Source organism: Microtus oregoni, unplaced genomic scaffold, assembly GCF_018167655.1.
Source record: "Microtus oregoni isolate MIOR12 unplaced genomic scaffold, Mior012 000004F_ref0000308, whole genome shotgun sequence".
NCBI lineage: Eukaryota > Metazoa > Chordata > Mammalia > Rodentia > Cricetidae > Microtus > Microtus oregoni.
The window spans coordinates 58,401,981-58,413,979 of NW_024543063.1; the positions used below are offsets into that span (position 1 = coordinate 58,401,981).

An 11,999-nucleotide genomic window follows, 5' to 3' on the forward strand; every position below is an offset into this window, starting at 1 on the left:
ACTCTATTTTAGACAGGACATGACTGGGGTGGGGGGTGAATGCAGCCCAGCAAAGTCATAAACATTCCCAAGAAACTGTGTCTGCCTTGGGAGCCCACTAGAGTGTCCAAACAACATCTGCTTGCTTCAAATGTCCTTGTAGGTACTCGATTAACCACTGTTTTGACGGTTTTTAAATTCCCCTATTCCCCAACTAAAGAATTCAAAAGTTGAATACTTTTGCCCAATCTTCAAACACCAAGGCTTGTACCACTCCGCTTGCAGTTTTTTCCTTTAAAAGCCCGTTACTCTGAAGCCCTTGGCCGTGTAGGTGTGTCCCAGTTAGCTAACTTATAAACAATAAACCCCAGTGTGTTTGCATTGGATACTGGCTCTGTGGTGGTCTTATTTGGGGGTCCTGCGGCATGGGCTCAGCAAGGTATGTTCTACTAATCTCCTGAGGGTTATTCAGTCCAACCAATTAGTTTGACAATCAGCATTAACCATCGTAATTCAGATTCTTTGTCCTTTGACAGGTAAATGTCTGGCAACAATTTTCCAGTATTCTTAGTGACCTCATTGCTGTGTTAGTTTTCTCCTTTGCTGCACAGAGCCCTTGGAGATAATCCTAGGCTCCAATTCTTGCTGCTATTTACTCAGTTGTTGGGAGTGCCAATCAAGAAGTCTTTGTACCAAGTCTTGAATTGTTTATCCTGTTTCCTTCCTGTGGTTAAAACTTTCAGGCATTACATTCCTCCCTGCAATTTTAAGTTGATTTTCATGCAGGGAAGAGGTAGGTATCTAGTTTTAATCTTCAAATCATCTTCAAGTTCCCTTAGCCCCACCTATTGAAAATTGTGTCTTTTCTATAAATTAGCCGATCAGTTGTAGAAGCATGGATTTGTTTCTGGGTTTTCCATTACATTCTGCTGGTTTGGATATTTGTTTTCATGCCAGGACCATCCTGGTTTTGTTACTAGGTTATGCAGTGTGTGTTAAAAACCTGACTTTCTTGTTCCTCTAGCATTACTCTCTCTCTCTCTCTCTCTATTTAAAGCTTCCCAGTCTATTCGGTGTCTGTTCTGTTTCCATATGATTTTTAGGAGCACATTTGGCAGATCTGTGAATATTGTCACTGGGATTAGTTTGGGGCTTGCCCTGAATCTACACATACTGTTTTGTATAGTTTATCATTTAAAGCACCATCACTTCTCTCTGTCCGCAAACATGAGAGGCTTGAGTTCCAACATTTAGCATATACTTGTAAAAAGAAAAAAAAAATGGGCTCTTGCAATTCAAAGCCTGATCTCCTGATGTGCTTGGGCTACCTTTTACAAAAATCCTTTTAAATTGGGGCTAACGCCTATTGTGAAAGCAAGCAAGACTCCAAATCCCATGGTTTCTGCATGCAATGCTCCTGTCCCTACTCCCATTCGCTGCTTCCCTCCCTGCCTCCCTAGCTGTTTGTCTCTTACTGTTCTCTACACTGGATCCATCTTCCCCTTCCTTTCACTCTAAAACTCTATAGGTGTTCTGTCCTTTGCCTTGTTCCCTCTTGTAGCATCTGCTAATCCTTTCCTTAATGGAATCACCTGGCTGCTTCCCTGGCTTCTGCTGCCTACCTACGCTGGGAATTTTAAGTGGGTCAGCTAACACAGGTTCCTAAAAAGTTCTATCTGTCTGTCTGTTAAAATAATGTGGCCACAGTATGCTTGTCTTATGTCTGTGTGAGTATGAGTGTTTGTTTCCACAGTGTGCTTGTCTTATTTCTCTGTGTGAATATGTGCATGTTTTAAGATCTGTAAAACTTATAGCTCCAGATTACAACAACTCTGGAAAAATACAAACACGTGGCTAACCTTCATTTTGACCTCACCACCCTCTTAGGAAAGAGTATCCACATGTGCTATTGACTTATTAAAACATTTCTTTTCATCTTCTTATATTTGCTAGCATTTGTAAGCTGCAACTAATTGAGTAAAGTACATGTCTAAATTTAACTTATTTGCCTTCTACCTTTTCAGCTTCCTGAATGCTACACCAGGGATGGATCCTCCCATCCTGCAAAAACAGGTAGACTAAATCTCCCCCCCCCCCCAGGAAAATCTTTGGGCCTCTTGTACTCAGCAGCTAATGGCTGCTTCTAAGGCTGGTATTCTCCAAGGACTAAGGAGAGACTTGGGATTGCGTGCGTAGCAAAAAAGAAAAAAAAAAAAGCTGTCTCATTTCTGCTCATTTCTCCCTCTTAAATTTGTCTAATGGCATTTGATGACTTAAGGTACTAGTAGTTCATTATCTCATTTGTTAAGTTTCCTGTTAAAAAATACAAACAGAGTTCCAGGATAGGCTCCAAAGCCACAGAGAAACCCTGTCTCGAAAAAAACAAAAAAAAAAAAAAAAATACAAACAGGTATGCTCCTTCACAGGCTTTATAGTCTAGGATTAACAGGTTTCGGGTGTATCTTAAAAAATCCAAAGTTCCCAATTCCCATTAATTGTCTTCTAAAATGTTGCTGTTCCAGTTGTCTCACAGATACCTGTAAGTTCCTGGGAAAGAGTTCCGCTGCTCTCTCAAGAAATCTGGTCTGGTAAAAATTAACAGTCTCCAAAGCCTACTTTAACCCCACCCATTTTCAAGCATATTTTACATTTACTTTTGCTATTTGGGCCAAGACCAACTTATAAAAGTGCCCTCCAGACAAGGCCAACGCCTGTACCAGCTTCTGGGACTTCCCCATTGCTTCCAACTCTCCTGGCACAAAAGGACACCTATCAACTAAAATCTGTTTTTAGAAGGACATATCTGCTCTTGTGTCTCACTTATACACCTGAGCCTCACCTGTACAACCAGAACACCTCTCTGTCTTATTCTTTCTGGAAGTTAGTGACCATTCCCATGGCTAGCCCCAGTCATAGGGCCAATAATAACAATTTTTTTTTTACTAGCCACTTGCCTTCTCATCTCCCTCAAGGAAGAGATGCCTAACATCTACAGGATGGCAGGAACCTGGATGCCTCTCCAAACATACCTCTTGCTGAGCATGAGTCCACCTACTCCCAGTTCTCCCCTCTTGCATGTTGCTCCATGTCTGCAGAAAGTAGCCAGACTTGATCTGACACCCCTTTATCCAAAGAAAGACTAGAATGTTTGGTTAAAAGTATCACCTCAGCTCCCTGGCACCCCTTTATACAAAGAGTCTGGATTGTTTCCCTCCTTTAAGCCTCTTCTCACCTTTCTTCTGTATTTACCTCCCTCCTCCTCCTTAAGGAGCACCCCCATTTTACCAGTTCCCTATCAGATCACTTATATTCTGCTATTCCCTCTCTATTGCTCCCCAATTCTCTATCCTGGTAATGGTCCTATTGCACTTCCCTGACTTCTGTAGTTTATACAGGCTATGCAAATACTTCTGAAGTTTTGGAGCTAGGAACCTCCAGTGAGAGAAAATGTGACCTTTGTTTTTCTGGGTCTAGGTTACCTCATTCAATATAATCTTTTACTAGTTCCATCCATTTACCTGAAAAGTTCATGCATTCATTTTTCTTTATATCTGAATAGTATTCCATGCTGTAGCACATTTTCAGCATCCATTTGTCAGTCAAAGGACACTTAGGTCATTTTCATTTCCTATCTATTGTAAATAAAGCAGCAATGAACATGGCTAAGCAGTATTTTTAAAGTATGATGCTGAGTTCTATGATGCCAGCTTGTGGTATAGCTGGGCTCTTATGAGAATTCATTCAGCCAATAGCCTTTTGGGTCCTGACCAATTAGGGCGTAGTCTGAGGTAGAGGACAGCTCTCATCTTAATCTACTTAATCATTATCCTGATCTTTTAAAGCTGAATCCCCCTTCATGTGGTAGCTACATCCTAAAGAGAGGCTGCTGTGTAGTCCTCCTCTTTTCAGCTCCAATGATTTCCTTACAAAAACATATGTGAGCCCGTGCTCCTGGCATGCCCTGATGCTGGTCAATGGGGAAGCACTTAGACTTGGCCTTGGGGGCACTCTGGAGCCCCATTTGAGCTTCCAGCTGCTCAGAGGATGTGACTGAACTGAACTTTGGAGCCTCTGGAAGTGTGGAGACTGTGGTGATTGTCACCATAAGTGTACTGGCCACTATCTTCCTAGCTTTGTTTGCTGCCTTGGTGGCAGATTGTAGGCAGTGCTAGTGCTGTCCTCGAGACCTGCTCCGGTGCTGTGATTTCAAGGCCATTTTGGACCTCATCAATGCGAGGTAGACTCAGTCTAAGCCCTCAGAGTTAGATGGATGGCGTTGTCAGCATTAATACCCACATCGAGGCCATTGTGGAGAATGAAGACTGGATTGAAGATGCCTCGGGTCTCATATCCCACTGCTTCACCATACTGAAGATTTGTCACACTCTGACAGAAAAACTTGTTGCCATGACAATGGGTTCTGGGGCCAAGATGAAGACTTCAGCAAGTGTGAGCAATATTATTGTGATGGCTAAGCAGATGAGTCCATGTAGACAATGTTGTGAAGTCTGTAACTGCCACTAGACCCCAAGCTCCTGGATGCAGGGACAACTGCACTGTTCCTATCGTCAGTCACTTGGTGCTAGTGATCAAGAATGCCTGCCACCTAACCGGGGTCCTGGACTGGATGGACCAATCACTGTCTGCTGCTGAGGAGCACTTAGAAGTTCTCTAAGAGGCAGCCCTGACTTCTGAGACAGATAAAAAGCCTTCCAAACGCTGAGGGCTTCTTCCTGCAGGAGCAGTCAGCCATTTAGCCTGCATGCTCCAGTCCATGCTCCTGCGTAGCTCAACTGAGCCTTCCACTTCCTGTAGATCAAGCTGTTCTCTGGAGCTCTAGCATCCAGCCCTGGGTGCAGAGTAAAGCTAAGAGCCTCATCCTGGAAGCCTCTGCTGCAATGGCAAAGGTTGCAGGAAAGTGGTAGTGTAATATCACAGTTAGGGGAGATGCCTCGGACCTCTCCAGCAGAGCACGGAAGGCTGCACGAAAACTGCTAGATTTAGTTCATTTAATATTTCCAAGAAAATGGAGCTGCCCTCTAAGAATCAAGAGGCTTCACATTAAATTAGGATTTCTGGCTATTGGAAACCAAGGCGTGGCAACTCGGATCCGAATTTTAGAGAACAATCAGAACTAAGTTGGAATCGCCTCTTTGGGTGATCTGTGAACTACCCTTGCTGGGTTGTGTTCAGTACTTGGTTCCTGGAGCATCCAAGCCCTTCACCCCACCGTGTGTTTCCCCTTTCCCATTTGTGTTAGACACTGTGGAATATAAAGTTGTTTCCTATTGCACTGTGCCTGCAATTTGACTTTTCAACCACTAGGTGGATAGCAAATGTGTTCTTCTGTTTTCCTAGCCAAAAAAAAAAAAAAAAAAAAAAAATTGACACCAGGAGATCAGGAGGTCAAGGTCTACATGGAAGCCTTTTGAAGTTCCGAGGATGAAGACTGGAGATCAAAGGAGATACTGTCTGCAGTTACTGGGTAACACTCATTCATCAGTTTACACACTGAGTGACTTTATACACTATTATAAACCAGATGGTTTATCATATATCATAGTATCTCTTTATTTTGCCAGTATTTTACCCTTATAAAATATAGTGAAACATTGTGGATGTTTATCTTGAATTTATTGCATATATTATATGTCTCCACTTATGAATGTGTACAAAAACCTCCTTTTGAATAAATTTTTAAAGTAAAAACATTTAATGCATTTAAACAAAACTAGAAATGTAAATGGTATATAGAAATGGGGATCACCTGAGAGGAAAAGAAAAAGCATTAACATGGGGAAAAAAGATAAAATTAACCAAGGAGCAAAGATGTGCTAGAAGGCATGTGATTTTTGGTTGCTGGAACACAGAAGGCAGCCAAAATAAGAAGACTATTAAATTCTTGACTGTAAGCATCCATAATAGAGTTCCAAAGTCAATGGCTAGGGGAGCTCTGGTCCAAGGTGGAATAGTCAGTTGCTGGCCCGTTAGTCTGAGAGACACAATAATATTCTTTCCTTTATCTACAAGCTTTTTATTATTGAGTGTGGCTAAGGCTTCCCATGGGGATCTCATTCAGATTCTGACAACTCTCACAGAATAAAAGGCAGGGTGACATTAAAATAAACACACACATGGTTTAAAAACTTCAGTGTGTGTCCAGAGTACATTGGAAGCTGCCTTATAGATTCTGTGCATGGTGAGCCATAGAGCATGGTGTATGAACTAGTTCCTCATCTGGAACCACCCTTGGCTTAACCCCTTTCTTAAAAAAATTAACAAAAATAAGTGGTGGAGCCAAAGCCAATGCAGGGTTCTCCACCTCAGCCCATCTCTAAGTAGTCACAGACCAACAAACGCTGGGGAATAGGTCAGTGGTTTTGCCTTGCTTTTGTATAAATCCTGTTTTAACATGCCAAGTTCCTACAATCATTGAAATTAATGGGAATGAACTGGCTGTGGGGGTGGTTTGAAGCCTCCAGAGACATCTATGCTGCCATGTCCTGTCAGCTTCTTAGGACTTCAGGTCACCTCTTAGAATTTTGCTTTCTACATAGAAAAATCCAAAGGGAATAATCTTAATTGACTGCTGATATATAAAGTAAAAGATATGAATCCCTCCAGACATGTTGGCATTATTGGGCAGCTCTAAAGTCTGGTGTGGGGTTTTGTAGATTGAGATTCACTGACCACTTCTACAAAAAAGCAATAATGCTTCTAGAAAGCAATAATGGGGGCTGGAGCAGACCTGAGGCAACAAATTCCACAGGAGTGGGACTGAACCAGCTACCTAAGCCAGAGTGGGTCTGAAGAAGCAAACTCCACAGAGCAGGAGCGGATCCACTTCAGGGACATTGGTGGACCAGGATTGAGCCAGCAACCTGGACCAGAGCAAGGAACTCCAAGGAACAGGTACAGGGGAGAAACTGCTGAGCAAGTGAGCCAGAGCCAGAGACTCCTGAGGGTCCAGACATGAATCTAAGACCTTCAAGAGAGCAGACCTAAGCCAGAACCCCTGTGGATCTGGGAATGAGCCTAGGACTTCTGAGGAATTAGGCCCGAGCCAGGTCCCCTGGAGGTCTGGGCATGAATCTGGGACCGCCAAGGGAGTAGGCAGAACTAGATATCTCTGATTGAATCTGGGACCTCAGAGGGAGTAGGCTTGAGCTAGGACCTCTGTGGGTTCAGGAGTTGGTCTGGTACATCAAAGGGAATAGGCAAGAATCAGAAACCTCTGTGGGTCTGAGCCTGAGTCTGAGACCTCTGAGGGAGTAAGCCTGAGTCAGAACCTATGAGGGCCTGGGTGCATCAGAGCCTGGGAACTCCAAGGGAGTAGACCAGAGCCAGAGAACTTTGCAGGACCAAATCCAAGCCAGGGACCTCTGCAGGAGCAGATCCAGACCAGGATTTACAGAAACAGGTCAAAGCTGGCAACCTAGGCAGGAGCAGGCCTGAGACAGCAAACTCCAAGGGAATGGAGCAAAGCCCAGGAGTGCTGAGTGACCTCCAGGAACATGGAGTGACCAAAGGGGTAACTAGAATTATGGCACTAATTGTATCATGAGGAACAACCATCTGAGCCTTGGATTCACTGGCCACTAGAAGATTAATCAACAGAATCATCGACAGCCACAAACACACCTATTAGAGGAAAAGATGAGTAGAAAAGGTAAGATCACACGCTATACCACAAAGAGCAACACGACACAAGTAAAACATAAAGACCCTATAACAGCAAGACTTGGACAAATAAATATAGATGAAGCAGAAGAAAATGACTTAAAAAATATCTTCAGGAGAATGTTTGAAACTCTTAAAGAGAAAATGAAAAATTCCCTCAAGGAAATGGAAGAAAAGACAAAAAAAAAAAAAAGAAGAAGAAGAAGACATCAGCAAATCCCTTAAAGAAAACCAAGAAAAAGAAATCAAACATATAAAAGAAACTATTCAAGACTTGAATGCTGAAATAGAGAAAATAAAGAAAACACAGTCGAGGGAATTATAAAAACAGAAATCATGAGAAAAATCTGGAACCACAAACAAAAGCATGAACAGCAGAATACAAGAGATGGAAGAGAGAATCTCAAGCACTGAAGTTGCAATAGAAGAAATAGACTCATCAGTCAAAGAAAGCATTAAATCTAACAAGGCTTAACCCAAAATATTCAGGAAATATGGGACACCATGAAAAGGCCAAATGTAAGAATAATAGGTATAGAAGGAGAAGTTCAACTCAAAAGCACAAAAAATATATTTAACAAAATCATAGAAGAAAACTTTCCTAACCTAGAGAAAGACATGCCTATGAAGATACAAGAAGCTTACAGAACACCAAATAAACTGGATCCAAAAAAATGTCCCCTTACCACATAATAATCATAACACTAAACATACAGAGTAAGGAAGAATATTAAGAGCTGCAAAGGAAAAAGGCCAAGTAACATATAAAGGTAGACCTATCAGAATTACACTTGACTTTTCATTGGAGACAATGAAAGCCAGAAGGTCAAGGTCCAGCATTATGCAGACATTAAGAGACCATGGATGTCAGCCCAGACTACTATACCCATAGAAGGACAAAACAAGATATTCCATGACAAAACTAGATTTAACCAATACCTAGCCACAACTAAGCCCTACACAAAATACTAAAAGGACAATTCAACCCAAGGAATTTGGCTACACCAAGAAAAACACTGATGACAATTTATGTTGGATTGGTTGTGGGGTAAAGGGAACACTCCTGCATTGCTGGTGGGAATACAAGCTGGTACAGCCCCTTTGAATGTCAGTCTGGTGATTTCTCAGAAAATTAGGAAACAACCTTCCTCAAGACCCAGTAATACCACTTTTGGGTATATATCCAAAGGATGCTCAATTGTGCCACAAAGACATGTGCTCCACTATGTTCATAGCAGCTTTGTTTGTCATAGCCAGAAAATGGAAACAACCTAAATGCCCTTCAGCCAAAGAATGGATCAGGAAAATATGGTACATCTACACAATGGAGTACTACACAGCAGAAAAAAAAAATAGTGACATCTTGAATTTTGCAGGCAAATGGATGGAGCTAAAAACATCATTTTGAGTGAGGTAACCCAGACCCGGAAAAACAATTATCACATGCACTCACTCATAAGTGATTTTTAAACATAAAGAAAAGAAAACCAGCCCACAAATCACAATCCCAGAGAACCTAGACAACAATGAGGACCCTAAGAGAGACATATATAGATCTAATCTACATGGAAAGTAGAAAAAGACAAGATCTCCTGAGTAAATTGGGAGCATGAGGACCTTGGGTGAGGGTTGAAGAGGAGGGGAAGAGGTAGGGAGGGGAGCAGAGAAAAATGTAAAGCTCAATAAAAATAATAAAAAAATAAAAGAAAATATATATAAAACAAACTCTTTCTAAAAAGTTCACACAATGATGTGGACTCTGTTTTCTGCTGGTCAACTCACCCTGGGCATAGGGCCCATCCTATAGTGTGTTTGATATACCCAGTGACAATCCACTGAATAAAATTTGTTTTACTTGAAAAGAATGAATGAATGAAAGAAAGGAAGAAAGAAAGAAAGAAAGAAAGAAAAAAGAAAGAAAGACATCAGAAGCTGTGGCCAGTAGCAGGCAAGTTTTAGATGTGGCTTCTTCTCTTTGCTTGAGTCTCAAATGGGGCTAAAATTTAACATGTATTGAACATAATCCATTTTTATGATTTTTGTTTCCTTAAAAAACTTGAGATAGCTTTCCTAACCTGGATACCACGAATATTTGCCAGGTTTGAAAGGCCAACCAGCATTGGCAAGGCAGCATTGTTAGTGAGTGTATGTGTCCACTGCTAAATAGTTGGACACTGTCCTGACTTCTTAGGAAAATATTGACATTACTCCATGAGGACAGAGATGAGGGAGGGAATTTTAGGTTTTCTCTAAAGACAAAATGTCTTTCCTGATAGAAGGGAGGACCCCAAAATCTGGTCAATATTTTTCATAGTAAATCATTCCCTTGAACTGATTCCTATTCTGCCACTAAGTCCTTGTCCTTACTGTAAGGCTCAACATCCTGCCAATGAGCCAATGAATGCTAAAGGAGAGGTCATTTTGAATTTGGGGTCTCTAGAAATATCATTGCAGGCAAAATTTCGGTCTTGGGAAGAATTTGTGATCCCTGGAAATCATAGTGGACTATTTGTGGATTGATACCCAGCTCTGTTTTTGGTATTGGCATTGGCCTGATCTGCACAAGAGCAAACTTGCCCAATGACCTCAGTGAGAAGAACACATCCTACCTTTTTCCAGTCACCTCTCTTAAGCCTTCAGCCCTCCCCATCCCAACTTTTGTCCAGCTGAACTGATGCTGTAATTGTTTACACTATCCATGTTTTTTTCTTATGATAAGGTTGCCTGTTATGACATCTTCCTGGTATATTAAGAAAGAGAAGTGGCTAACAGCCACCACAGAGTGAAAGTTGACTGTCTCTGGTTATGTTCTCCTAGAACCTCAGACTCGTTGCCCCTAGCTGGCTGTAGGGAAAGCCTGGTATGGAGAAGGCTGAACTATCTTCTCCCTGCACTAGCTGGAAGGTAACCTGACACTGGTTATCATTCTTACCTCATTGTCATTAACTAATTTCATATCTCCAGTTGAGTGTGTGAAAGATTGAGCCAGGTGAATCTAGCTTCTGAAGGTTTCCCCAGCAAAAGTCTATGCTGGGAGACAGAGGACAGGAATCTTGAGGGTGCTCCTGTCACCTGGCCACTGACTCTTCATGGACTAGGGCTCCTGTCTAGCCACCTACCTTCCTGATAGACCCCACAGATGTGTTCGTATGTATACCCAGAATGGAAAAATATTTCTTCCATCCATAGGAATACCCATCACATACAAGATTACTTTCTATCTTTAGGAAACTCCAGAGAACCTAAGATCATATCACATATTCCTAAGAGTTTTGAAGATGGTGCAAGAAGAAGAGGAAGAGGAAGAAGAAGAAGAAGAAGAAGAAGAAGAAGAAGAAGAAGAAGAAGAGAGAGAGAGAGAGAGAGCCTGAGAAAGTGCCTAAGATCCTTGGATGGTAGAGCTATAATTTATTTTTTTTCTTTTTCTTTCTTTTTTTATTTATTTATTAAAGATTTCTGTCTCTTCCCCGCTACCTCCTCCCACTTCCCTCCCCCTCCCCCAATCAAGTCCCCCACCCTCGTCAGCCCAAAGAGCAATTAGGGTTCCCTGCCCTGTGGGAAGTCCAAAGACCACCCACCTCCATCCAGGTCTAGTAAGGTGAGCATCCAAACTGCCTAGGCTCCCACAAAGCCAGTACGTGCAGTAGGATCAAAAACCCATTGCCATTGTTCTTGAGTTCTCAGTAGTCCTCATTGTCCTCTATGTTCAGCGAGTGATCCTAGAAAAGCTAAATAAGAAGGAGAACCCAAAGAAAAACATATAGGCATCCTTCTGAATATTAACCTTCATCAGGCGATGAAAAGAGACAGAGACAGAGACCCACGTTGGAGCACCGGACAGAAATCTCAAGGTCCAAATCAGGAGCAGAAGGAGAGAGAGCACGAGCAAGGAACTCAGGACCACGAGGGGTGCACCCACACACTGAGACAATGGGGATGTTCTATCGGGAACTCACCAAGGCGAGCTGACCAGGGTCTGAAAAAGTCTGGGATAAAACCGGACTCGCTGAACATAGAGCTATAATTTATAACAGAGTTGCTTTCCATACATGGGTCAGATCCATTAGCTAAGTGTCACATTGTAATCGCTTTGAAGATGATGAATGTACAGCACAGGGAAATATGGGGTAGAATGACTTACAGTGAGCATAGGCTTCAGATGCTATACTCATGGACGATATGGTGTATTTGCTATTGGATTGTCCTTATAATGTCTTTGTCTTATTTTAGTTTGAAGGTAATGCTGTCCTGGAACTACTCTCACTTTCTTGATTTTTAAAGAAATTTGGGGAGATTGTTTGGCTGACACTAGCTTTTCTCTGTGGTGTCATCTGTGAAGT

At 42.0% G+C, this 11,999-nt stretch overlaps 1 pseudogene; it reads left to right on the forward strand.

Moving 5' to 3' along the window:
- Window positions 1-404: 404 nt before the first annotated feature.
- LOC121447355 lies at window positions 405-4,736 on the forward strand (annotated as a pseudogene).
- The last annotated feature ends 7,263 nt before the right edge of the window (window positions 4,737-11,999 follow it).